Genomic DNA, 13,099 nt, shown 5'->3' on the forward strand with positions numbered 1-13,099 from the left:
AAATAGGTTGAAAACGACTGCACTGGATGACCCCCTTTCTGCCCTCCTTTGCCATGGGTCTATAAAAAGGAATCAAGGTGTTGCAAAGTTTTAAAAACGGTACTGCAGTTTCAAGCAAAAGAAAAGTCTCTCCTGCTCTTTACGCAGCCATTCTCTTCGGATTAAATACTCTCCAGTCATCTCTTGAAGTGTGCACACACATGCAAAAAAAAGAGCTAGGCTTAGCAATATTAAAAGAAATGTGTTTTTTTCCCTGTTTCGCATGTTATAAGAAACATCAGGGGTTCACAAAATATTTCACTTTGCATAAGATGTGGCCAGCCTGAAAAGGAAGAGAAATGCAGGGCTGGAAGAAAGGACCATCTGCATTTTAATTGAAGACCAGGTTTACCAACACCATTTCTTTTTCGTGAAAAATGCATCACAGCTGTTCACTAGGACTCGCGAAAATAAAATATTTCACAGAGGGTATTTTTTATTCACCAGCTATACAACAACTGAATCCAATTTCAAAGGCACCCTCAATAAATGCCTCGTATTATACCAAATGCATAAACCCAATGATTTAAGTGAATCTGCACGTTCTGCTTGGCACTGTGTGGCATTATAACATTTTTATTGCCATGAGCTCAGGAAGAACATATCGCTTTTACGTGGCAGATCGAGGATTAAGTTATTCAGGTCTTCCTAAGTAAGAGGCAATAAAATGCAACAGCGTTCCCCGCTATTTTCCTTTGTTTATGACACAGCTTTCATTTTATTCTTGCACTCTTTTGCCATTCTTAGTTCCCCTTTACTATCTTTTAAGTCCTAGGGATGTTCAGGCAGGCAGAGTGGAATTGGCCAGGCGGAAATATAGTCAGGGCACCCTTGTTAACACTGCCAGTGTTGCAAGAAATCTGCTGGGATATTTAACACTGACAAGCAATCAGCACTACTGTTTTACACTCCCAAAATGGTCTCAGCCCCTCTAGCCATTCAAAGGCACGAGTATATTAGAGCTTTCTTCTTGCAAGCAGCTCCGTAATGAAAAGCCCCCCAGAGCTCCTGCAAATGCGTTTGCAGAATCTTCCCTTCCCAGGTAGGGTCCATCCATGGGTGAAGTCCTGCTGTCAATGGGAGTTTTGCCACTGACTTCATTGCAGCCAGGAACTCACCGTCGCTGCCAAAGCTGAAGCAGTCTCACGTGCTCCAGAGTCACCGCATATTTTAAAATGGGTTAAGTTTACCAGCAAAAGCACATGTGAAGTCTGCGCATTTCAAACACCCCTTCATCAGACCCATTTCAAACACGTAATTAAACCAGCGAGCCAGGTCCAGCCTGCACCAACCCCAGTAGGCAGCCTCTATGGAGGCTGAAAAGCTCCCATCGTAGTATTTGAGCATTTCTCACTGCAGCCAGGATGGGGCCAGTAGTGCTCGATGCCCTCACACTGCCCCAGGCACTGACTTGGGGGGAAGGCCACTAAAGACGGCTGTTTCTGGTTGCTGCCAATGGCAACCAGAGGTCATCGCTGCCCCTGTGCACTGGGCATCCAGCTGTATCCCTGTACTGCTGATTTCATGTATTGCGCCAACCTTTCATTCACCAAGACACAAGTTCCCCTTGCCCACAGGAGGTGATGCGTTCAACCCAGACCAGTTGGTCAACTTAGAGCTGTGGCAAGGGGTAAGTCTATGGTGTGATTAGCTTGTGTAAATGTGCCAGACCTAGCTTCAAAATGGCTCCCTTGGGTATTTGAGCTTTGAAGAAAACTTATCTAAACCTATATTCATGTTGCTGTTCTGTAACAGAACAGAAGTTCAGGGCACATAAACCAATTTCAAAATGGCCAAAACTGGTATAAGATAAACTTGGCTGAATGTAGTATCAGACTTAACTGATTTGGGTCAAACCAGTTTATAAAACTTCTGCCCCAGACCCCTTCCTGGTTCAAGTTAAATCACAGTCCCCCAGCATCCCAGTATGCTCTGCAGTCCTGGGCTGTGCTGTCTGCACCACAGAGCAGGGCTGGCCCCGCCCCTCTGCTCTCTAGTGAGGGCTGGCTGACAAGGAAGGGGGGGGGCAGGGGGAGGAGGAAGCCTGACTAGGGATGCAGCCCAGTCTGCAAGGTGGAGTGAGAGGGAGACTGCCCTCCCCACCAAGCAAACTCCTGCTGGGGTCTGGGGCCAGGGATGGGGGTTAAACACCCCTTCCCCTGCCCAAATTTACTGCTGGCTGGAACTGTGGACTACAAATCACAGAGGCACCTGGAAGCCAAAGTGATGAGCAACCCTGCAGAGTCCTGCTGCTGTAATTCTGGACTGCAAATCCCAGAGACCTCGGGGGCAGCAGGAAGAGGAAGTGAACACACAGCCAGAGAGCCATGCTCTTGCACCCCATGGCATCAAGTCCAACCTCCTGCTTTGGGCAGGAATACTGATGAGATCAAATGATCCCAGCAAGATGTCTGTCCAGTCTCCTCTTGAAGACTTCCAAGGCTGGACACTTCACCACCTCCTTGGGAAGTCTAGTCCAGACTCTGGTCACACTTACCATAAAGAAGTTCTTCCTTAAACCCAACCTGAAACAATCCTCAACAGTTTATGGCCATTGCTCCTTGTCCTCCCCTGGGACGCCCTAGTGAAGTTTCTCTCTCAGCTCCCGATATTCACCCCTTACATACTAACAGATGACCACCAAGTCCCTTCTCAGTCTTCTCTTCCCCAGGCTGAACAGTTCCAGATTTTTTAGTTTTTCCTCATAAGGGTGCTCCAGGACCTTAATCATTCTTGTGTCCCTTCTCTGGACCCTTTCAAGATTCTCCATGTCTTTTTTGAAGTGCGGTGCCCAGAACTGGACACAGTCCTGCAGCTGGGGTCTCACCAGTGCTGAGTAGAGAGGAAGTATCACTTCCTTAGCCCTGCTCGCAATGCATCAGCTAATGCATCCCAGTATGCCCATAGCTCTGTTGACTACAGCATTGCACTGGTGGCTCATGTTCATCCTGTGATCAACCAGTGATCAACCATAACCCCAAGGTCCCTTTCAGCCATCGGGCTGCCCAGGACATCTCCTCCTAACCTATATTCATGTTGCTGGTTACTTCTCCCCAGACGAAGCACTCTGCATTTATCCTTATTGAACTGCACCTAGTTCCACTCCACCTGCCTTTACAGCTTGTCCAGGTCTGCTTGCATCCGCATCCTGTCCCCTAGCGTGACCACTTTCCCCCATAACTTAGTATCATCTGCACACTTGGCCAGTGTGCTTTCCACAACCCTATCTAAATGGTTGATAAAGATGTTGAACAGCATGAGGCCAAGACGCGAACCCTGTGGGACACCACTGGCCACCTCCCACCAAGATGATACAGATTCATCCACTAACACTCTCTGGGTTCGACCCAGTCAACAACAGTTCAGGAATTTAAGCCCATATCTTCCACAGCTAGCACCCTAGCACATGGAACATCCTTCCTTTTTGGGGAAAACTAAAAATGTAAAGCAAGAACACAAGTTCACCATCCTCCCCAGGAATCCTCTCCATCCCAAAAAACCTGCAACAGCAGCAAAAAAAAAAGGGGGGTATTATTGCACATGATTGCACAAAAGGGGTGTGGACAGTCTGGAAAACAGTCCAGCACAGAGCAACAAAAATGATTAGGGGCTTGGGAGGCAAGATTTATGACAAAAGGCTGAAAGAACCAGGGCTATTTAGTCTGGTGAAGAAAAGGTGAGAGAGGATTTGATAACAGTCTTCAGACATCTAAAAGGCAATTGCAGAAAGGATGGAAATGGGGTTCTCTCTGTGATAACATAGGGAACGGGACTAGGACCAATAACCTCAGGCTATAGCTGAGGAAATCCTTGTTGAAGATTAGGAGAAACTTTCTGCCTATGAGGGTGGTCAAACGTCAGAACAGCCTACTCGGGAACTTGAGGAATTTTCATCCTTGTACGTTTTCAAGAGCAGGTTAGACGGACACTTGGCAGGGATGGTTTAAACAGGGACAATCCTGCCTTGAGCAGGGGGCTGGACTAATGACCTTCTAGTTGACTAAGTCTCTTCAAGCCCTACTTTCCTATTATCCTAAGTTAATTAATCTTCAGGATCATAGGAAAGCAGGGCTGGAAGGGACCTCACGAGGTCATCTAGTCCACCCCCTGCTTAAGACAGGATTGTCTCTAACTAACTTGGGCTATTTAGCAACAATGAGGAAAAAGAAGAAAATCTTCCAAGTTTGAGAGGATTGCATGGGAAATGCCCTGACAGCTGGGATCTGCATTTCAAAGCAAGACAAACTTCATCTTTAGCATCTGCGGACTGCGATAGAGGACTCACCCGGGGTGAAGGAAGGAGACAGAGAAAGAAAGGGTACATCTACACTGCAAACATACAATACTAGGCAGTAACATACTGAACTACAGCACACTGCTCCATGTATGCTGTCTCTGGTACAGGAAGCAATGAAGATTTGTCCAGGCTGTGCTGCAGGCAGGCTAATCAGCTATGACTGCTAAATAGCCATGAACTATTACTGCTATTACTATAAAGCAAAAACTTAATACAGCTTGTAAGACATACGGCATCGGTTCTGAAAACAAAGCATAGATTTGGAATCAGCTCAGCTTTGCTTTAATTTCCAGCAGCTCAGCATTGCAAAAGCTTCTGTAATCATAGTGCTGTTCATTTCTCATTAATACATGTCACAAAAGAACCACAAAATGCGTGGACTATAAATGCTCCAAATTATAAGTTACTTACTATCAAACATTTGGGGACCAAAATGAACCTCATGAGGACCATAAATGTCTGTTTTCTATTTACCATACAGAGTAAACAACGCGTTTACTTTCCCAGCATGAGTTTCTGAAAAATGTCCTCTTTTTATTGAACTACCCAAGGCTTCAGAAATGTGCTTTTTCTTTAGAGTCAGAAGGAACATGAACAGGAATAAAAAAGCATATCAATACTTAACTATGTACACATATGATAAAAATACACTTGAGAACCAGCTTTATTTTATGAAGTGGAAACAGCCAGCAAGAAACCACACAGCAGATTGGTTGAGGCAATGAGAAAGCTATCCACTGCACTGCTTCTTTCCAAACCACGTTATCGTGACACTGTGACATCCAAAGCGACAAATGCCGCTAGTGTTCACTGTGTGCTCTCTCCTTGCAAACTCCTGTGCCGGAGATGCATTTTAAGCATTTGACTAAAGCAGAGGTTCCCAAACTTCTTCTTAGTACATGCCCTCTTCCAGATTTACCAGCTACCTGCGTACCCCTACCAGCATATGGCGTATATTTTAACCTCTTAAATGCAAATTATTATTATAATGAACATTAAATCTGCCAGTACACAATTTCTCCCACTGTGCCCCCCAGAGATGTTTTGCATACCACCAGCGGCACGTGTACCACGGTTTGGGAATCCCTGGACTAAAATATTTTAAGTATGTGACTAAAATGTCTTAAACAGCCATGTTTACTACATGCAGAAAAAAAAACCTTCCAGAAACCCCATCTTAACATATGGGTATAGTAAGGAAAATCACTGTGAAATACAGGATTTCACAGTGTCATTGATTTTCTTTCCACAACATCTAGATCACATTAGCTCAAAAGATCATTTGTATACATCTCCCAGTTTAGCAGGCTTGTCTAGGGCAGGCTGAGTTCACTCCCACACTCCCCAAAGGTAATTAGCAGTCATAAAGATATAAAAGCATGCAAGTGTAGTATAGATTACCAGCCGCCGACGTGCCCAATCTGCAGAGGATGAGTCTGTTACAGTCCCAGCTACAGAGCCTTGACTCTTAAACTGTGGCTGCTCTTGCTTGAAAGCCCATAATGGCAACCAACATACTTGCCCACAGCAGAAGTGACTAAATTAAGCCGCTAGGAATGTAAATTTGGAGCAAGTCAAAATGGGGCTCTGACCCGCATAGAAACATTTACTCCCATAGGCCTTTCCTGTTTTCGATATATGGATAATCATAGTCAACGAAGACTCCAATTCAAACACGGCCAAGGAACGACTCCAGGTAGAAGTGAGAGGCACCCAGCCAGACAAAGGCACACTAGCCACGTTTTGGGAGCAACGTTATTTTAAATTATAGTTTTCCTATACGTTAACATACCCTAAGCTGGAGAACTGTCATTTGAAAGGGCTGTTGTATCACAAGTGTCTTAAAGGACACATACAGATTGTCGGTAAATGTAAATGCAACATGAACAATTCAAATGAAAGAACAAAGTCCTTTTAACTGTAGATGAGAGAGTCCCTGCCCACAACAGCAACAGTGATTTTGCAAATGTAAAGGACCTGGGATGTGTGATAACATGCAGAAAAGCCCGGCTATTATTTGAAGAGTGCTGCAAGAGGCAGAGAAGCCTTTAAATACAGACCTAGATTCAGACTCTGTGGTGACAATTTAGCTCCTGGAAGGATTATGAAGAGTTATTTACAGCCATCCACACTCGTGCATAGTTACAGTCTCTCTTGGGACATTGTTGATGCCAGAAACAACTGGAGTGGAGCCAGTTTTTTTTTCCTTTATATTTATTTGACCCAAAAAATATTAAAATTCAGAGTGAATGAAACTATCAACCATGGTCATTCAACTTAGTTAGGTTCATCCCGGAAAAAAAATGGAAGGAATATCTGGAAAACGTCATTTGGGACACTTTTCACTCTTAGTCATTTTGTTTGCTTGTTTTCAAACCATTTCAAAACAAAACCGTAAGCTTTAAAAAGGCACGTGATAAAAACCAGCTGCAATAATTAAATTAAATGTTGCATTGGATCCAAAGTAATGTTTTTGCCCTCAGGTTTCTGTATCAGCAAGAAAACAAAAAACTTGTTTTGCTTTAGGTGGACCCCAGGAGATGGTTTCCAAAGTCTTTGGTTTGGTCACCAAACACCAAAATTAAAAAAAATAATCAAGCACTCCTATGGCATTAAAAACAGCCATCATGCAGGGAAGGATCCAGAGGGGATGCAGTGGTGCAGATGCACCTGGCTTTCAGTAGACATTGCTGCAAGAACAGCAGCCGGGGACTTTTTTAAAGTCTTTGAATCAGGTAATATTTCCCTTCCACCCCTCCCCTCCCCTCCACACCACCACTGCTGTCTCTGGCTACTCCAGGGGTAGGGCTGGAGGGGGGCTCCAGGTCCACTCCAGCTGGGCTCTGCAGAGATCTGGGCTCAGCAACAGCGACAGGTGGGTTTCCCCTCCATGCCCAGTCCCCCCAGATGTTCCCTGCCAGATCAAGGAGCTGGGGGAAGGGAACCCACTTGCTGCCACCACCACTGTCCCTGGCCAAATCTGGCAGGTCCACATAAAAGCCCAGCTGAAGTGGGACGGGGGTGGCTCCGGAGCCTCCCTCTCATCCCAGTGGCAGCAGCAGGTAGAGGAGAGGGAGCATGGAAGTAAGGTGAGGGGAGAGGACATGCTGTGCATGCAGGGAAGGGAAGATTATTAACTTATTGTAGGATTTAGACAAAGACCCCACCTTCTTCTCCCATAGCATGGTCTGGGGCAGAAGGCAGCCAACCTTGCAGTGCCAGTTGCTGCTTCTGCACCCCCTGCCCTTTTGCAAAATCCTGGATCCTCCCGGTCAATACATATCTGAGACCCTGAGGCTGAATACAAATCTGCAATGCCAGATGCCAATTCTTGTTTTCATGCCCTGTGTACAGGGCCTTGCACTTTGTGCCATTAAGTTTCATCTCCTTTGTATTTCTCCAGTCCTCAAGGCATTCAGTTCTTCCTGTAGGATATCTTAGTCCTCCTTGGAATTGATGATGCCTTCCAGCTTTGAGTCACCAGCAAATTTCATGGGCACTCACCAACTTTGTGTCAAGGCCATTCATAACAACGTTAAATAAGAGCAGTGCTAAGACTAATCTATTAGTTATAAGAGCAGAGGCATCTGCTTTTGGGAGAGGAGTTGCTCTACCCACTTAACAGAAATGTGAATGACATCAAAGCAGGGTAGCAAATACGCAGCTACCAGCTGTGGAAGCAACTATATTTAGTACAAGCTTATAAAACTACTATCAAGGGGTGAAACATCCATGATTTTGTCCCCATTCTTGCAAGGAGGTTGCCTTTCATACATAATCACCACCTAATGTATATCTGAGCATGATAGGAAGCTACCTTTTGTTCTTGAATTGCTGTGCATAGGGTCAATCTGGAGGGGCTTTGAATGAAAGCTTTGAACCCACAAAGCTAAACACTAAAGACAGGGAAAGTTATCTAAGGAACATGCAGTGTTTCAACAGCTAACCTTGGAGTGGCCAGTGGTTAAAATGGACCTTTCCCGAGCTGTAGGCACCTTGCATATTCAAGGATGAAGTTGGTAGGCATGCTGATCTGAGGCAAAAAGAAATGTAAAAATCTAGACCTCTTGATTCAGAGATGATAATTTTTTATTAGACCAACTGAGAAATTGGAAAAAAAAAAATCTTAAAAATTAGCTTGAAGAAAAAATATATACTTTTTTTTTGCAGTTTCTCAGTTGGTCTAATAAAAGGCATCATCTCTGAACCAAGAGTTCTAGATTTCTGCATTGCATATTCAATGCTTTCTTGAGATGACCAATGGTATTTTGCATGGCACGTATAACATATGCATGTTGAAATGCCATACACTTCTAGGAAGCGTCCATGCTCTTGTCAGATGCACATCACAGAACAGCAGAAAAAAAATAAAGCCATAGGTCTACTTGAGTCTGCCAGGCAAGGGAGTATAAGGCAGGTCAGCCCCTACAGCCAACGTCACCCAAGAGAGAGGGTGGCTTGCATCACTTGTGCCCACTTTTGACTCCCTAGTCCAATGATTTCACTGGACTAGGTAGACCACTGAACTACCAGACCACTCAACCTTTTTTAGACTCAAGGCACCCCTCATTAGTCTCTGTTTTGAAAGCTGGCATGCTCAGAGTGCATGTGTCATGTCTCAGGAAGGCCATATGCCATATTGATGTGCCCTGAAACAAACTGCCTATACATTAAAATACCAGGCAGTATTTATGCAAAGGGCATAAGGGTAGCAAAGATACTTTGATGGAGACCAAAACTGAGCCTGAAAGGCTACTCAGTTATAGATAAACCCAGTGATACACACGTCACAGACCAAGAATGACCAATGCCACTGGAAATATATAGTATGTCATATTCCAAGGAAACTAAAGACATTAGGAACCCAACTTATATTGATTTTTCATGTATGATTTTTCCTAGCTATAGATCAGGCACTGGCGACACGTACTTAATTTTAGCCAACTTCTGACAAGCCCCTTTACTGCCAGTGGCAGCACCATTCACAACGCTACAATAGAGATCAAGCAAATGCAGAAGAGAAGCAGGAACTAAGCATGCCTCATCATTGCCTAGGCTGACTCCACTGAAGGTGCATCAGGAAACTCTAGTTTAAAAAAAAAATCATCCAGGAATCACTGAAACAAGCAAGAACCAGGAAAAGAGTCATTTATCCCCTGTGACCTCCTAAAAATGTTTTTGTTGTTTAAATAAATCTTGACTGAAGCTACAGAGCAGCCCAGAATAAATGGCACTAAACTTATGCATGCGTGAAAGCATTTTATACTACTTGTCAATGATACTTTGCTTGAACAGTTTGTTGAAAGCAAAGTTAGCAGTGTTAAGGAGAGGAATCTCACATATGGGAGTAGCAGAGGGTTCACTTACAAGAGATGGGTAAGTGAGATGAAGGATCAGCAAACAAGATAAAGGATTTGGTGTATTATGTTCCTTGGTGGTTATAAATTGTTCAAGACTGTCAGCATCTGTGTATTTGTCAGAGTGCCTAAGGATTTTGAAAGAAAGTCCCTGTTACAGACAAGGTATAACAGGGTTCATTCAACTCCAGGGGTGGCTGTGATGCCCCCTCAGTCCTTGTCTAGTCTGTCTCTGGGCACTTTTCCCTTCTCCTCTCCTGCCACACCTTAATGAAATGCTACTTTTGGAAAAGGGAGGGTGCCCCAGGGCTTCCCAAGTCAGATCTCCTCATAAGCACCAGCGTCGGCTCATTGCCTTAAGGGCTCATTACATGGTTCCAACCGCCCCTTACACCATGCTCATACCTCACCGATGTTACTCATGTCTGCTGACACATGGCCCTCAGGGCTCTCAGCCTCAATCCTCACCTCTCTTGGGCTACAGACTCCTTGGCCACCTCGGTCTCTAGCTGTGAAACCCACGGCCTTTGGCCCCTCTCTCTGGTACCTGGTTACACTCTTAGGGCCAGTTGAGACTCCCTGACCAGACCAGGCCCTGGGCTTATATGCTTCAAGTCCAGCCCCCTTCTGGTCAGGTAACTCTCTAATGGGCCCCTATCACAGCTCCAGGCTGCTTTTCAAGCAGCCTCTTACCTTCTTAAAGTGAAAGGTGTGCTAGGTGCTCTGTCACTTACGGCTGAAGGGGAGTTAATTGAAGATCAAAGTGTTTTGATATAACTAGAGCAGGGATGGGCACGATATGGCCCATAGGCTGGATCCAGCCCACAGCAGGTCTTTGTCCAACCTGCGGTGGGTCTCTTGGTCCCGCCTAGCCCAGACACAGTCCAACCGTGGCATGTCCTGCCACCCCTTGGGAACACAGTGGGGCTGGGGCAGCTCCATGGTGGCACTGCCTTTCTAGACAGCCCAGGTGGCAAGTGGCTCCTTCTGGCTGCCGTCACCGCCAGCCCCAGCCCAACAGTACCAGCAGAGACCCACGCTGCACAGCCCTGACCCTGCACCTGCTCCAGGCTCACCTGCCCGGGCTCAGCAGCAGCAGCATGGGACAAAAGCTGTTGCTCAGCATGGGGGAAAGTGGCCCCTCTGATTCCTGGCAGTTCCCTGCTGCAGCCACCTGGAGCTTGTGCTGGGTACCCTGCATCCTCACCAGCATCACTGCCACTTCAGGGCTGCTCAGCAGGGCAGCGGTGGTAGCACAGAGCAGGTGCATAGCATCCTAGTGCAGCACGAGCTCCATGAGGATGCAGCAGGGAACTGCTGGCAGTGGGAATGGGAGGTCCACTTTCCCCTCATGCTGAGCAACAGCTTTTGTCCCGTGCTGCCACTGCTGATCCCAGGTGGGCAAGCCCAGAGCAGGCGCAGGGTGTGTGGGGTCAGAGCTGAGCAGTGCGGGTCCCTGCCAATACCATGGGGCTAGGGCCAGTAGCGGCGGAAGGAGCTGCCACCCAGGCTGCCTAGAAGGGCAGTCCAGCCATGGAGCAACCCCAGCCTTGCTGTGTGCCCAGAGGCAGCAGGACACACCACAGGTGACACGGGCACAGGGAGGGCTGGGGGTGTGCACTGTTGGCAGTGGCGGGGAGGCACAGCAGGGTGCACAGGCTCTGGGATATTGCAGAGCAGGGGCAGATGCTGACCAGCTCATGGGGGTACACACGGGGGGCTGCCATGAACAATGCACCATACCCGCAAACCATTCCCTGCAAAACCCACAACCACACCCTCCCCCCCCCACAATCACACACCCCACAAACACAGCACCCACCCACACTCCCCCCACGAAACCCCCACACACGTACCTATACACCTCTGGGGGGAGCCCCACTCGCTGCTACATGCATACACCACACACACAACCATCCCCCCAACACACACACACACCCAGCCACCCTCCCCCTCCACACACCCCACAAACCCCACACCCACACAAACATCTCCACAAACGCTCCTCACCCAAGCTCCCATATCACCCACATCCACACACACCCCACACCCTCCACCGCACCCCACACACACCCACATTCCTCCACAAACCCAATACCCACCCCTCCATACCCCACCAACCTCTCCACACTCCCGACAATATATAAAAATAAGACCCCATTTGAGCTATTAGGCAATCACCTCTACACACACCACGCAAACACACACAAATCAGAACAAAAATATTTAAAAAAATAAAATTAAAATGTTATTGTCAATGTTTGATTTTTAGTATACAATTTGTTTTTTTTCTGGTTCCAAGATGGTAAACCCCCTTCCCAAAAGGAGTACTTGTGAGGGCAAGGGGTGGGACTTCTGGTGGCAAAAGTCAGGGGCTAGGGGGTGGGACTTCCAGTCCCAAGATGGCAAGCAGTGGGCAGGGCACCTGCCAAGGGGTGGAGCTACCCTTGTGACCCTAGACAGCTCGCCAAAACTCATTACGTGGCCCTCCAGCCAAAATAATTGTTTGCCCTTGAACCAGAGAGACTGATTAGTTCCAAACTGGGTACTTAGTTTTGTGAAAGGCTGGCACCTTACAATGCCACTTCATGGGTAGCTAGATTTTGGTATCTTCTTTCTTCCCTTTTCATGTTAATGGGTTCTTACACTAGTCAATACCTACCTCATAAAACTTGCTACACTTATGCGTTGTATAAAACTGCATATACATACATGTATGTATATGTATGTGTCAATATGTATGTACATATATAGATTCATAGACTGTAGAGTCGGAAGGGACCACAATGGATCATCATGTCCGACCCCCACCCCTGGCAGGAAAGAAGACCGAGGTCAGACGACCCCAGCCAGGTGACTATCTAGCCTCCTCTTGAAGACCTCCAAGCTGGGTGATAGCACCACCTCTCTTGGAAGCCCATTCCAGATCCTGGCCACCCTTATGTATGTACACACACACACACACACACACACACACACACACACACACACACACACACACACACATTTGTACGTTTGCCACTAAGTGGTAAGAGAATTATTTGCTTATATCCCAAACAGGCTGGTATGAAATGCAACTGGTGCAATTAAATTTGACAATGGGAAGCATAAAGTCTGTATTATAAAAAAGGCACAGGGCACCCTAATGACGTGTTTAAAATTATTAAAAGTTTCACGAAGACCAATTAGTCTTTCCTTTAGACTTTGTCTCATGCTGTGGGACAATTAGAAATCAATGCTGTCCAAAGCGAAGCTACTTTATGGAGGGTAATGCTACAGAAGGCAGCATAATTCCAGATCAAGACACACATTTACACGAAAGCTAGGATCTAGCTAAGAAAAACCTCAGGTTTCAGCACCTCGTGAATCACCTGATACTTCCCTCCTGACCATAAAACATGTACAC

At 46.4% G+C, this 13,099-nt stretch overlaps 1 protein-coding gene across 1 annotated transcript in view; it reads right to left on the minus strand.

Annotated features, from left to right (window-relative positions):
• CRHR2 (corticotropin releasing hormone receptor 2) overlaps positions 1 to 13,099 on the minus strand; it is a 239,659-nt gene that overhangs the window by 203,428 nt on the left and 23,132 nt on the right. The window lies entirely within an intron of this gene.

The sequence above is a fragment of the Alligator mississippiensis genome, chromosome 5 (genome assembly GCF_030867095.1).
Source record: "Alligator mississippiensis isolate rAllMis1 chromosome 5, rAllMis1, whole genome shotgun sequence".
Lineage (NCBI taxonomy): Eukaryota > Metazoa > Chordata > Crocodylia > Alligatoridae > Alligator > Alligator mississippiensis.